Source organism: Nicotiana tabacum, chromosome 14 (assembly GCF_000715075.1).
Source record: "Nicotiana tabacum cultivar K326 chromosome 14, ASM71507v2, whole genome shotgun sequence".
Taxonomy (NCBI): Eukaryota; Viridiplantae; Streptophyta; class Magnoliopsida; order Solanales; family Solanaceae; genus Nicotiana; species Nicotiana tabacum.
In genome coordinates this window covers 96278405-96294136 of record NC_134093.1, presented here as the reverse complement: position 1 = coordinate 96294136, position 15732 = coordinate 96278405, and the positions used below count along the sequence as shown (strand labels likewise).

Here is a 15732-nt window from a genome sequence, read left to right as displayed (position 1 = left end):
CCAAAACTCTCTGAAACATGTCCAAAACGCACCCGAGCCCTCGAGTTCTTTAAGCCTTCAAATTACTAGTTTTTAACAAAGCGCATTAAATCAAGTAAGGGACTTCCGAATTCGATTTTGTACACATGTCCAACTCCTAAATCATGATACGGACCCATAGGGACAGCCAAAATACATATCCGATTACGTTTACATAAAATATTGACCGTAGTCAACTCACATCATTTTAAGGCTAAATTTCACATTTTTTTCAATTTTTCAAATAAACAATTTTAGGAAAAAAGATACAGACTATCGCATACAAATCGAGAAAGGCTAAACGGAGCTATTCGAGGTTTCAAAAAATAGAAATGGATGCTAAAACTCAAAATGACTTATCGGATCATCACAGAAATCCCAAAACATTTTAGACCATTTTCACTTCTTTCCAACAGGGCTCTTACCGAAAGGATTTCACAAGATTTTGGAAAACTCACATTTCTTGTTTCCCTTGACTTGGGAATAAACAATTTATTTGAAACATTTCCTCAAGAAATGGCACATTTGCATCGATTGAAGTTGCTTAATTTAAGTTTCAACAACTTCAGCGGGGAGGTTCCTGCCTGGTTTTGATTTTTACACCGACTTCAAGTTCTAGGAATAATAATTTAACTGGTTCCATTCCCTAATTATTTTCTAATATTTCCAAACTCAAAACTTGGAATTTAGATTTCAATTTCATAGATGGTTATATCCCTAAAGAGATTGGAAATCTTAAAACCTGAGATATTTAAATTTGTTTGGAAACAAATTCACTTGCTCTCGAATGCCTCAAGTTTGGAGACTATAAAACTCTCTTAAAATTTCCATCAAGAAAACATCCCAAAAGTGATTGGCAATCTTCACAACCCGAATGAGCTATCCATAGAAGATAATCGGCTTACATGTTCTATACTATTTTTAGTTTTCAACATTTCTAAACTTTGAAGTGATTGCATTTTGAAACAATAGCTTATCAAGAACTCTTTCGATGTTTATGCAATGGTCTTCCATTACTCAAAGAGCTTTATTTATCTTTGAACAAGCATCCTGGTCAAATTCCTACAAGCTTGTCAAATTGTTCAGAACTTCAAATATTGTCTTTACCAGCAAATGTGTTTGATGGACTAATACATAGTGATATTGGAAGACTGGGTAACTTGGAGACATTGTATTCAGAATATAACCATTTCATAGGTATGTCTTTATCTGTTGAATGCTAGTTATATTTTATCTAATTACTTCCACAAATACTTATTGAACATGAATTGCATGGATAATTCCACAAGAAATCGAAAATCTTGTTAATTTGGTGGAGTTAGACATGGCTAAAAAAACATATAATTGGATCTGTCCCGATCTCCATATTCAATATCTCCTCATTGCAACTTTTGGCACTCGGGAGAACAATCTCAATGGATCCTTATAACAAGAAATTGGCAACTTAACAAAGATGTAGGTTATACAACTTAGTGATAATATGTTTACTGGTACGTATTCAAAGTGGTAGGAAAAAGAATAACTTAAACTATTAAACTTGTTAGTAATAATCCTTCTTTCTTCATATGTTGCCAAGTGAAATACCCGAAGAGATAAGCAATCTCGTTGACTTGGAGGAATTTTCTCTTGACTTTAATAATTTTAGTAGCTCACTTCAAATTGGTTTCTTCAACATATCATGCTTGAGATCGGTTAATCGTTCAGCCAACAATCTATCAGGAACCCTCCCATAAAATCTAGTTTCGATCTTACCCAATATTGAAAGTCTTTATCTAAATGGTTTGACCAATCTTGTTGGGACTATTCCTCATTCAACCTCCAATTGTTCAAAACTTACTATTTTAGAGCTTGCTAGCAACAAACTCAATGGCTTGATTCACACCTTTCGTGGATATTTGACTCATCTACAAGTCCTAAACTTGATAGGAAACAATTTGACGAGAGACTCCTCGTTACGCTTATTGACTTCCTTAACAAACTGCAGAGAATAAACATTTCTTTCTCTAGATTTGAACCATCTAAATGGAAAGCTAGTTTTCGGAGGGAATCTTTCCACATCTCTTACAAACTTTTACGCCGCTAATTGAAAAACCAAAGGAAGAATTCCAAATGAAGTTTGAAACTTAAGAAACTTATTTGACTTTGATATTTTAGAAATGACTTGGTTGGATCAATTCTCATATCAATTGGCAACTTGAGAAACCTTCAATGCTTGTTCTTGAATGAAAACCACCTTACAGAATTTATTAGTGATAACTTCTGTAAATTATTGCGATTGGGTAGCATATACTTGAGTCAAAATCACCTTTCCAGATCTCTTCCTAATTGCTTAGGGAATAGTCACTTCCCTTAGGGAGATACATCTTGGTTCCAATAAATTGAGTTCCAATATACTAGCAAACTTAGGGAACCTTAAGGATCTAATGGTTCTTGACTTATCGTCAAACAACTTGGGTGGTTCTTTACCTCCAGAAACTGGGAATCTAAAGGCTTCTACACAGATGGATTTGTCAATGAATCAATTTTCAAATGGCATTCTTAGAAAAATTGGAGTCTTACAAAATCTGGTGATCCTTTCTTTGAGAGACAACAAGTTGCTAGGATCTATACCTGACTCAATGAGCAATGTTTGGAATTCCTAGATCTTTCTTATAATAATAAATCATGAACCATTCCCAAATCTTTGGAGAAGCTTCAATACCTGAAGTATTTCAATGCTTTTATCAAAAAGTTGTAGGTGGAATCCCCTCAGGTGGTCCTTTGAAGAACCTCTCAAGTCCGTTTTTTCTCTTTAATGAAGGATTATGTGATTCTCCAAGATTTAGTATCCCGCAATGCCCCACTTCTTCAAAGCTTAGATCAAATAGGAACATAATGCTCCTTCTATTTCTTCTACTAGGAATTGCATTGTTAATTGTTCCTATCCCCTTTGTGCTTGTATAGATAGGGTATAGAAAAGGTAAAAGAGCTCATTAACAAGCTGATTCATCGTCTATTGCAACAAGAGGAAGAATTTCATATTATGAACTGCTCCAAGAAACAGATGCGCTTAGCGAAAGTAACCTAATTGATTTTGGGAGTTTTGGCTCTGTCTATAAAGGCATGCTCAGAAGTAGGACTCATATTGCAGTTAAGGTTTTCAAAGCGGCATTCAAGAGTTTTGATAAAAAATGTAAAGTTTTGTGCACCTCCTCCATAGGAATCTCACGAAAGTTATCACTAGTTGTTCCAACCTTGATTTTAAAGATTTAGTACTCGAGTACATGCTCAATGGAAGCCTCGATAAGTTGTTGTATTCACACAACTAATTCTTAGACTTCATGAAGAGATTGAACATAATGATAGATGTGGCATGTGCATTGGAATATCTCCACCATGAGTGCTCATCGCCTGTGATTCACTGTGATCTAAAGCCTAGTAACATATTGCTGGATGAGAATATGGTTTCCCACCTTAGCGACTTTGGTATTTCAAAACTGCTTGGTGATGATGAGAGTAATTTATACACTAAAACCTTAGCAACATTGGGTTATATTGCACCAGGTACGTCTTTTTTTTTATTTTATGTTTTGACCGTTGATTTTCCTTTCCTTTTTCCACCAATATAAATGTTAACATTTTAAATTTTTTTGAGTGTAGAGTATGGACTAGATGGACTGGTGTCCACAAAATGTGATGTCTATAGTTACGGGATCATGTTGATGGAAACGTTTACAAGGAGAAAGCCTAATGACGAAATGTTCGAGGGGGATCTTAGCTTGAAGCAATGGGAGCATGGGCAAAACACTCTGCTGCAGAGAGCAACTTGTTCTTATTGCATTCACCAAGATAGTCTTGCTCGCTCGTGAACTCTGCGGCGAGTTCAGCCACCACCTCCGGGTCTGAGCTCTGCTCGAGCGTAGTCAGCTTCAAAGACTCAATAGCAATTCCATCTCGTCTTTCTGGATAAATAGCCCCAATCCTTTACGAGTAATTCATCAAATTGGTTAAATCTAAAATAATAACATACTCTTTATTTAAATCAATCCCACTATACATATCGATATACATAGAGATTCACCGACTACACTTCATAGGCAGGCGGGGTATAAAATCTTCTCTCAAAAAGAGACAGATCAAAGATGACAGAGGAAGTTTTTAGTTCAAAAACGATACGGCAGACAGAACAACTTCAGTCCAAAATTGACTAATGACAGAAGCAAGAATAATCTTCCAAGTGGACAGAGACCATAATTTCCATTAGATTCATTCCTAAGCTTGCTTTGTTGCAGTAAGATGATCAGTCCGAGAGTGCTGGAGAAAATGCCAAGAGCCAATATTTGAATACCAGGCGCTACGACACTGAAGTAACCCATGAGAACGTTAGCAATTCTTTCTAGTTTTCAACAAGACTTCTTGCAAACAAACGATTCTAACAAGAATTATTAGAACCTTAGCACCGTAACATTTTGCGATTTTAAAGGAGTACGGTGCAACCTTTTCCAAGAATATCATACGGATTTTTTCCTACTCCAGGTATGTTAAGGCTATCCCTTCTTTCTTTTTGGCATGACCCAAATGATACTGAAAGAAACGAGCAAACACATAGTTTCCATAAATGACTCTATTCAAAGAAATATTAGGGGTGTCTATATTCTTGATTCCCCATGTTAATTATTATTATATATTCTGTTCATGGGTCTCAGAAAAATACGTATTTGATAAAATTTATCCGGCATGCATATTATTTTTATGACATTTCGAGAAAAGTTTATTAACGTATTTCTTATGCATTTCATGCATTTGTACATGTACATTTGACCAGATGGTGTTATATACGCGTATATTATATGTATATGGGATTTGAAAAAAGGTTATGGCGTTATATACGGACCACCACCTGATCAACTGGTATACGTTGATGATTTGTCCATAGTGGCCGAAATGATATGATAGGATGCCCTCAGAGGCTTGATGATGTTATGAACACATATACCTATGCATGGTATGACATTTATATGCATATGCATGACGTTATAAAAATGAAATGATTCACAGAGTTATGTAGACGTACATGTCGAGTCATTTACTCCATGTTTCTCTCATGTCTATTATTTACTGATTTTCATTCTTTACATACTCGGTACATTACTTGTACTAATGTCCCTTTTTCCTGGGGACACTATATTTCATGCCCGCAGGTCTCGATCGAGAGGTCGAGAGTCCTCCAATAGGCAATCAGCTCAGCGGAAGATGTTGGTACACTTCATTTATTCTTGAGTTGCTTAGATGGTCAATATGATTAGGACATGTACTGAGTAGTATGGTGGGGCCCTATCCTGACCTTTATGTCATTTATGTACTCTTAGAGGCTTGTAGACATATGTCGTGTACGTGAAAGATTATACGGCCTTGTCGGCCAATGTTTTGAGTTTATAAATGATGATGTTGGCCTATTAGGCCCGTATGTTACGTGTATATGATGATGTAATAAGGAATATATGTTACGTTGGTACTCGGTTGAGTAAGGTACTGGGTGTCCGTCGCGGCCTATCAGTTTAGGTCGTGACAAAAGTGGTATCGGAGCAGTTCTGTCCTATGGAGTCTACAAGTCATGTCTAGTAGAATCTTGTTTATGGGTGTGTCGTGCACCACACGTATAAGCAGGAGGCTACAGGGCATTTAGGACTGTCACTCTTTCTTCTAACTCTAGATCGTGTGGTAGAGCTCAGTTGTAAGAATGCAATTTCCTAAACTCTATCTTATTCATAATACAACGATGCCTACATCCAGAAAGACGATTGGTAAGAAATATAGTTGTGGAAGAGTTGATTTAGAGGAACTCAATTTTTGGCATCATGCTTATGATGATGTAATAAGGAAGATATGTTACGTTGGTACTCGGTTGAGTAAGGTATCGGGTGCCCGTCGCGGCCCATCGGTTTGGGTCGTGACAGAATGAGGCCCTTATCAACATACTTTTGCAACTGTTCCTTTAACTCTTTCAACTCTGCTGGGGCCATACGATAGGGTGGAATAGAAATGGGTTGAGTGCCCGGTGACAAATCAATACCAAAGTCGATATTTCTGTCGGGCGGCATGCCTGGAAGATCCACTGGGAATACATTTGGATAATCCCTCACTACAGGAACTGACTCGGCGGTAGGAGTATCAACTATGACATCTCTCACATATGCCAGATACGCATCACACCCTTCTCAACCATCCGTTGAGCCTTTATCAATGAAATAACCCTGCAAGGAACATAATCTAAAGTACTTCTCCACTCTAACCGCGGTAGACCTGGTATAGCCAACATCATCGTCTTGGCGTGACAATCAAGGATAGTATGATAGGGCGACAACCAGTCCATGCCCAAAATAATATCAAAGTCTACCATACTGAGCAGCAATAAATCGGCTCTGGTCTCACAACCACCGATAACAACTAAACAAGACCGATACCCTCGGTCAACAACAATAGAATCCTCCACATGTGTAGACACATAGACAGGCGAACTGAAAGAATCATGGGATACCAAATATGGAGCAAATTAAGATGACACATATAAATAAGTGGATCCTGGGTCAAATAAGACTCATGCATATCCATGACAGACCAGAATAATACATGTGATGATAGATTCGGATGCAACTACCTCTGTCCTAGCAGGAAGAGCATTATATCTAGCCTAGCCTCCCCCATTAGGGTGACCTCTACCTTCCTGACCTCCACCTCTAGTTGGATGTGCAGGTGGGGTGGCAGCTAGTGCAGCGACCATGGACTGAGAAGCCTGGGGGCCAGGTGGAATACACAGAGCCTGAGTAGTGTGTGGATGTGCACCCCTCCTGAGTCTAGGACAATCCCTCATCATATGACGAGTGTCACCATACTCAAAGAAAGCATTTGGAGGACGTGGCTGCTAAGGTTAGTTCGAGCATGATCGGCTAGAATGACTCCTGAAAGCACCCCGTGCAGTAGGTGCACTAGATAATGGCAGTGCATAATAGGGAGCCTGAAGCCTAGGAGTGGCCGGAATACCTTTAGAAGAGGAAAGTGCGGAATGAACAGGGCGACTCACATAGCCCTACCATAATAAGCTGCAGCTGTGGCACGGGTACCACTATATGTTCCAGACTCTCGAGACCTCTTAGCCTCCCTCTCATCTCTTTCCCGAGTCAACATACTCTCCAATATCTTAGATATCCCCACTACCTGCTGGTATACGATGTCCATCTCCAACTCTCAAGCCATGCTAAATAAGATACTGGGGTTGAGCCCCTCGATAAATCGACGGACCCGCTCTATAATGGAAGTAACCAAGGCTAGTGCATGCCTAGCCAAATCACTGAACCAGACCGCATACACCGACACGGTCATAGAACCGTAGCGCAACTGCTCAAAATTTGCGCTCCATGTATCTTTGAGACTCTGGGGAGCATATTCCCTCAAGAACATATCCGATAACTGAGTTCAAGTGAGTGAAGTTGCCTCGGCCGGACTACCCAACTCATATGCTCGCCACCACTGATAAGCCACTCCCTTAAGCTGAAACGTAGTGAAAGAAACCCTACTAGACTCTACAATACCCATAATACGGAGGTTATAGTGGAACTCCTCAAGAAAACCCTGGGCATCCTCTCACGCCAAGTCACTGAAAGTAGGAGGGTGGTACTTCTTGTACCTCTCGAACTTGACATGCTCCTCCTCAGAAGCTGATGCCCTAACCTCAGGCTGAACTGGGGCTACTGGCTACACTGGTATGACCTCTGGGACCTGGTCAACCAAGACCCACTGCTCTGGGTTACGGGCGACAAGAGTTTGTGTTCCTCCCCCGACTTGTGATGTAGCAGGAGCAAGCTAAATCAACCTTTCCTGAGCTAAAGTGTCGAACATGCTCAGAAACATGGCGAGAGTCTCCTGGAGAGCTGGTGCAGTAAAAGACGTCTCAGGTGCCTACCCTCCTACTAGACCTACTAGTGGATCCTCTGTAGTAGCTCGTGCGCATGCTTTGGCTGCATCACATGGACATCCTCGGCCTCTACCCTGACCCCGGCCTTTCGTGGCTCTAGCTGGGGGCGCGGGTGCCTTGTCATCTGATCCAGCTGTACATGTCTTCACGATCTGTGGGAGAATAGAAAGACATAAATTTAGAATCTGAAGTCGAAGATTTCGCACGGTAAGGAATCAATGAAGTGAAGCTTTTCCTAAGAGTTCCATAGCCTCCCGAAGATAAGTACATACATCTCTGTAACGATCCGCGAGACTTTTCTAAACCTGCTTGTGACTCATAACACCTATGAACCTCGATCTTTGATTCCAATTTGTCATGACCCCAAATCCCCTCTATAGAATGTCGTGGCGGAACCTAGTCTCTAATACTAGGTAAGCCTCACAATATGCGAAAACATCAAATAGAAACTTAAAATTTGAAAACTTCAACAACTTCATCAATAGACTATAAGCTCAATATGTACAATTTTCCAAAACCCGGTGAGATATAAGTCATAAGCTCTAGATTCAATGCTGAACAATCCTATACATCACTGTCTATCAAAAACATAAGGAAATAAGGAAAACAGGGTAGAAGGGGACTCCAAGGCCTGCGGACGCTGGCAGGTATACCTTGAAGTATCTAAAGTAGCAACACAATGCACTAATATCGAGGCTTATAGGATTTACCTGGATCTGAACAAAAAGATGTGCAGAAGCATAGTATGAGTACACCACAACGGTACCCAGTATGTGCCAAGCCTAACCTCGGTAGAGTAGTGACGAGGTCGGGTCAAGGCCCTACTGGAGATCATAAGAAACAAGACAGTTATAATATGATATAATGAAGATGACAGGGAAGTAAAAATAAAGACTTTACGGGAAATAACAACACGGAATCAAGGAAAGCTAATACAACTCGAAAGGAAAATAAGAATTTTACATGTTAAGGAAAACAAGAACCAAACAATACAGCAAATAAAGTATATCAACAAGGGCACTCCCGTGATACCGCCTAGTAGTCCCAAATCGTAAAAACAAATAACAGTCTTTCCTTATATCACCGCGGGAGCCTTTATATTTAGTTTTTAAAAATAATTTTCCCGAAATAGCATCCCGCGTTTAAGCCCATCTTATCACACCGCATGGCTTCTAGTAGTTCCCCTACGAGCCACGCGTATCAAGCCCACCTTATCTCACCGAATGCATTTCAACATCCATACCTTATACCACCGTGTGCATATCAATAATCACAACGACACAACAAAAACCTCGTGCAACAATAACAACCGCACGGCAGAAACCTCGTGCAAACAACCAAACAATCACTTCAACAATAACACGAAAGCCAAAATACAACAACTAAATAAATAATATTTTAAGGATAGAAATTTCAAGTAAAGAATTTCCACAGTTAAGTAATGAATACGGAAATCAAGAAAATCAAGTAATTCAACTAAACATGTGATACAAGTTGCATATAGGAAATAATACAAGTAGACATGTGAAATTAGGCTAAACATAATGACTATAACGTGCTAAAGTAACTCAATTTAGGCATAAAAAGGAAACTACGTAGCAAAAATGGAATTTCAACATTTAACCCGTGTACGCACTTGTCACCTTGCGTACACGCCCTTCCCATATCACAAATTATCACCAAAATACCATATCCTAAGGGGAATTTCCCCCACACAAGGTTAGACAAGTCACTTACCTCAAACCACACTTAATCAATCAATTAGAAGGCATTTCCCTTAATTTTCCAACTCCGAACGACTCGAATCTAGACAAAACAAATTCATACTATAAATATAACTATAGGAAGCTAGTTCAAATAATGAAATAATGGTTTTTGAAAGAATTGGAAAAATTGCTCCAAAAGGTCGACCATGGCCCACGTCTCGGAACCCGACAAAAATTATAAAATCTAAACACCCATTCGATATCGAGTCCAATCATACAAGAATTTCACAAATCTGATATCAAAATCTCGATCAAATCCCCAAAATCCGACCTAAGGACTTTCCTTCATTTCCCCAATTTTCAATCCAAATCACTAATTAAATGATGAAATCAAAGATATAAATATGGAATTTAACCAAAACTAAGTAATAACAACTTACCCCAATCACTCCCTTGAAAATATCTCTAAGAATCGCCTCCCACCGAGCTTCCAAAATCAAATTGTCAAAATGAACTCAAACCCTCGTTTTGAAATATTTATGTTTCTGCCCAGACGCTATGCATTGCGATCGCGGAACCTACGTCGCGATCGCAAACAACAAATAATCATAGCCTCCAAAATAGTCTATGTGTACGTGAATACACAATTGCGAACACGATGCTTACCCGACCTGACTCTTCGCGAACGCATGCACAACTACGCGATCGTGTAGGCTTAAAGCCTGATGCCCCAACTGACCACTTCTCTACGCGAACGTGTGAACCTTCTCACGTCCGCTATGACGTGAGACTCTCAAAGCTACACGAATGCCGGTCTAATATCTCGAACGCGAAGAATAAATCACCACCTGCCAGCAACAACTCTTTGTGATCGCGTATCTTTCTTTGTGATAGCGAAAGAGGAAACCAGATACACAGACACCAGAAAACTTCAACCAACCTCTAAGTCCACGAATCACGCATCGATTCAAGCCTAATGAACGTTTGAACTTCTAACTTCTACATTGGATGTCGAAACCTATCATATCACGTCTGACTGACCTCAAATTTTGCACACAAGTCACAAATGACACCACAGACCTACTCAAACTTTTGGAATCGGAATTTGAACCCGATATCAGAAAGTCCACTCCTGGTCAAACATTCCAAAATCTTCCAACTTTCTCCAATTAGCGCCTAAATGACATACGGACCTTAAAATCACCATACGGAGCTATTAGAATCTCCAACACTCCAATACGGAATCGTCTTCACACAAGTCAAACTATGGTCAACTCCTACAACTTAAACTTTCAATTTAGGGACAATGTGTCCCATTCCACTCTGAAACTATCCCGAACCCGACACGAAGAACCCTAGCAAGTCACATAACCACAAAATGAAATAGAGGGAGAAATCAATAGGGGATCAGGGCTAATATTCTCAAAACGACAGGTCGGGTCGTTACACGCTTGCCTAAAGGCAATATTGGGGCCCATCACGACCTATAGTGTATTTTGTGTCGTGATAACATCTCTATAACAACATCCCTATTTATCAGTCATTCACTATAAAAGTCAAATTTTTATCGGAATCAATTTCTTATGTTATGTTATACTATTTGTCCTCTATATTAGCACTTCTCTAAGCATCCAAAAAATATTGGAACTAATACGGTTATTATAAAGAGGTTTGACTGTACTCATGGTACCACATCCTAACTGTATATTTCGACACGAACCCTATGCACAAGTTAAGAGTTTTTTTTTCTTTTATAGTTAATTTACTTTATATATTTCTAATAAGTCAAGGCAAGATTTATGGCAACAATAGGTAGTACATGACACATGCTTCAGTGCTTGCAATTCAACTATGAGGAACAATCTTTTACGCAAGAAACGTTATCGGGAACAATCTAGTGTCTATGTTGGTCGGAAATCCGACCATCAAAACGATCGAAAATCACGAATTTCCGACCAAAATTGGTCGGTCGGAAAATAATTTCCGACTGAATTCGTCAGTGATTTCTAACCAAAGTAGTCGGAACGTTCAAAAAGGTCAAATGACCAAATATTTTCAAATTTCCAACCAAAATGGTCGAAATGTTACAGACCGAATCGGTCATAATAATATAAATAAAAATAATTATTTATTTAAAATTAGATAATAAAAATATATAATTTTCAACCGAAACCGTCGGAAATTAATAATTAAAAAATAAAATTTATTTAATTTCTGACGATATCCGTCAAAAACTGTTAAATATTAAATGTTTTTTAATTTTCGGTCGATTCAGTTGGAAATGTAGGTGTTTTTGGTAAAATATGGGCAACTGTCAGAGCGTTTCCGTAGGCAATAAGTAGGAATTTTCTGTAAAACTGGGCAGAATTCTGCTCAATTTTGAGCTACACCACCTGCCAAACTATTACAATACAACAACGCCAACAACCAATCAACAAATATAACATCTAAACAAATAATACTAACAATTAACAAACATCTAAACCAAGAATACCAACCATTAACACAATCTAAACTAAGAATACCAACCATTAACACAATCTAAACCAACAATACCAACCATTAACACAATCTAAACCAACAAATCCATTAAGCCTAACAATTTTGGGCATAAAAACATCAAAACAGTAGCTCACATTCAAGTTTAAAAATAAAATATAAAGTTGTCTCTCACAAACAAAACATCAGATTTAGTTTGTTCATCCTCATCATCAGATAGATCATGCCCATGTTTTCTCATGATTTTTTGCATATTAACAAATGTTCCGAATTGGGAGTCCAACTGTTGCTACATATCACGAAATTTCTTTTCTCATATCTTCCATATGTTCTTGATTTTTAGAAGAAGAAGAATTGACTAAGAGTGGGTTTGGATGACCTATAGGTCGACGTACTCCAAGTCCGTAGACTCTTCCTTTGTTTACTCCACCTGTTGCCTCTGTCTACAATGAAGCCATATCATTAGGTGTTGGTTGAGTTGAAGGAGGCTGTGTTTGTTGCCATTATTCCACCCTTTTGTGATAATCTTCCTGAAATGAAAACATAACTATTATATAAACAAACTAATATTAATAAGCCATAAATAACTATAAAGTTAGTATTTTACATATGTGTCTGACGCACGCGTCTCCACCCAGTGTTCTCTTGCACCATCCTTCTTCTTTTTCTTATGCGTCTCCTCGAAGACCTCAGCGTGACTCATATCTCGCCCTCTTTCCTTTTCCTTCACAACAAAAAGTATGAGTTAGACATTACAATCGTAATATTTTATATGTAAAACTAAGAAATTTTTTATAATAATTACCAATCTTAGTTTATGGGCCGCAAAACTAATCGAACCTCCTGCGTGCAACGAGCCACCTTTATTGGAGGCACAATTTGCCTTTGCTTGCTCACTCTTCTTCTTCCATTCTGCATTATTTCATTTCTCAAGAACTTTATCCCAAACATCTTCTCTTAACCACCCAGGAATTTTACAAGCATTCCGAGCAGTGAACAAAGTATCTTTAATCCGCTTCGTAGCCTTCTTCTCGAAAATATATATTTTTTTATGCTGAGGATGCCATGTACACTTTGTCTGCAATATAAAAAAGTAACACTAAATGAAGATGATAATTATTAAATAAATGTAAGAAATTTTTACCCTTAATTGATTCCACATGTTCTCTCTTATGTTGTACGGTATCTGTCTCCAAGAATTCCACGGGTCATGATAAAATGGCTTCATAGAATCCATAACCAAATGTGTAGACTAAAAGGATGGAAAAAACCTACATTAAAGTTAACCTATATATAATAAATAAACATCTTAAAGTTTCAAAGGTTTTAATTATAAATAAATATCCCTTAATGTTAACATATCTAAAAGTACATGCAGACTTATTCTTGCTCAAAGGATAAGGAGCATAATACACTTGTTTTACCTTTTGTGCAATAATAAAGGGATCATAAAGTCTATGCTTCCCCATGGGTTTAATTTTAACTATTTTGTACTGGGCGTGTACCTTTGTACCTCTATTCGGTGTTGGGTCATACAATTTATATCGAAAGAGTACCAACGTTTTCTTCGGCCAACCTACAGTATACTCCAATTCCAAAATCTCTTGAAGCACACCATAATAATCAACATCTCCATCACCTTTCACCCACACCCCACTATTGTTGGTTATCTATCCATTAGACCATTCTTCTATATGAAACTTGTCCCCATTGACCAAGTATTTAGACATCATTCTAACTCTAGGGTCAGGTCCCCAAGCTATATCACATAAAATTGGGTCATTAATACCATTATCTGGATCATGTGTTATACCCCATATTTTCGTACGTGAAGTTTCGTCGTAAGTTAATCGACGTAAGTTCGGGAATAAGATTATTTTGAGATTATAAACATTATACTGTTTCAAACAAGTGATAAGTAAATTAGTGAAGGTGAGAGGGTAAGCGAATCGAAGAAAATGAGTTTTGTTTAGATTTTCACAATTTGGGATAAAATATGGTCCGAGCTATAATACCCGGTATTTATGAACTAGTACCATACAAGTTACCACGTGACCATGATAGTAAGGTGTATAAAGTGTGTTAAAAGTGGTATCAGAGCTTGACAAGATGTCCCTCTAGGCATCTATAGGTATACTGAAGTTCTTCGCTCGGTACTTTGTCGAACTTACGAATATTGCTATATCTTATTTCATATATCCGTTTATCCATCCGTATGACTTTATTGCCATAACTCTTACTTTGATCTATCGTTACTGAGGTTTGCTACCAAACTCCAGGTTCCTCTCGTTGCTTATCCTATATGCATAAATCTAAATCATTTAATGCTTCTTCATTACTGAAATAATCTTAAGAATTACGGCCTGATATCATCTCATACTTTATAACTTTTATCCATCCATTGTTGATTCACCTCAATATTGATCCATAATCTACTACTGATAACTTGACCTTCTATGTAATACCGCCGCCAGGGCTCATGTCTCATCGGGGAACATCTGAAATGATTAGACTGATCCACCTGGGTGTATCACAAGGAGATATATTAGCACATTTGCAATCTCCTTCGGAAATGTCAGCTAGCGTAACAATCCATCCACCATTTTGTGTTACCCTAACCCTAGGTAGATCCTGATATCCTACCTTCTCTTATACTACTTCTTTTAGTGCCCATAGGGCATAAATGAGGTGGGTGTGGCCAATTGTACATACCTCTATTATTGTTGAAGGTAACTCAAAAGGCTTATATTCCCCTGCGATAATCTTCATTAGTTGGGTACCTCGTACCCTTTTTCATCTTGTTTCTTTTGCTTGTTGAAATTTGTATCTATATTCTGAATCTCTCATTGCCTTTCACCATAGGGGTGGATAGATATTCTTTCCCTAAGGCTCCTTATCAAGAGGCTTACACATCTTAGTACACACATGATCTACTAAAGACCTTACATTTACTCATCATAAACATGACAATCCCTTATTTCTTTTGGCATGATCCATACAATACAAACGAAATGAGTAAACGCACAATTTTCATAAATGACTCTATTCATAGAAGTACTAGGGGTGTCTATATTCTTGATTCCCCATGTGAATTATTATTATATCTTCTATTCATGGGTCTCAGAAAAATACATATTTGATAAAGTTTATCCGTAAGGCATATTGATTTTTTGACATTCCGAGAAATCTTAGTAACATATTTCTTATGCATTTCATGAATTTATACATATACATTAACCCATAACCAGATGGCTTTATATATGCGTATATTATATGTATATGGGATGTGGGAAAAGGTTTTGGCATTATATACGCACCACCACCTGATCAGATGGTATACGTTGATATGATGGGATGCCCTCAGAGGTTTGATGATGTTATGAACGCATATACCTAAGCATGGTATGACATTATACGCATGTGCATGACATTATAAATATTAATGATTTACAGAGTTGTTCAGGCTTACATGTTGAGTCTTTTACTCCACGTTTCTCTCATGTCTATTATTTACTGATTTTTATTCCTTACATACTTGGTACATTATTTTTACTGACA

At 38.1% G+C, this 15732-nt stretch overlaps 1 pseudogene; it reads left to right on the top strand.

The window, feature by feature from the left end:
• The first annotated feature begins 369 nt into the window (after nt 1–369).
• On the top strand, nt 370–3866 carry LOC142169054 (uncharacterized; annotated as a pseudogene).
• Nucleotides 3867–15732: the final 11866 nt, after the last annotated feature.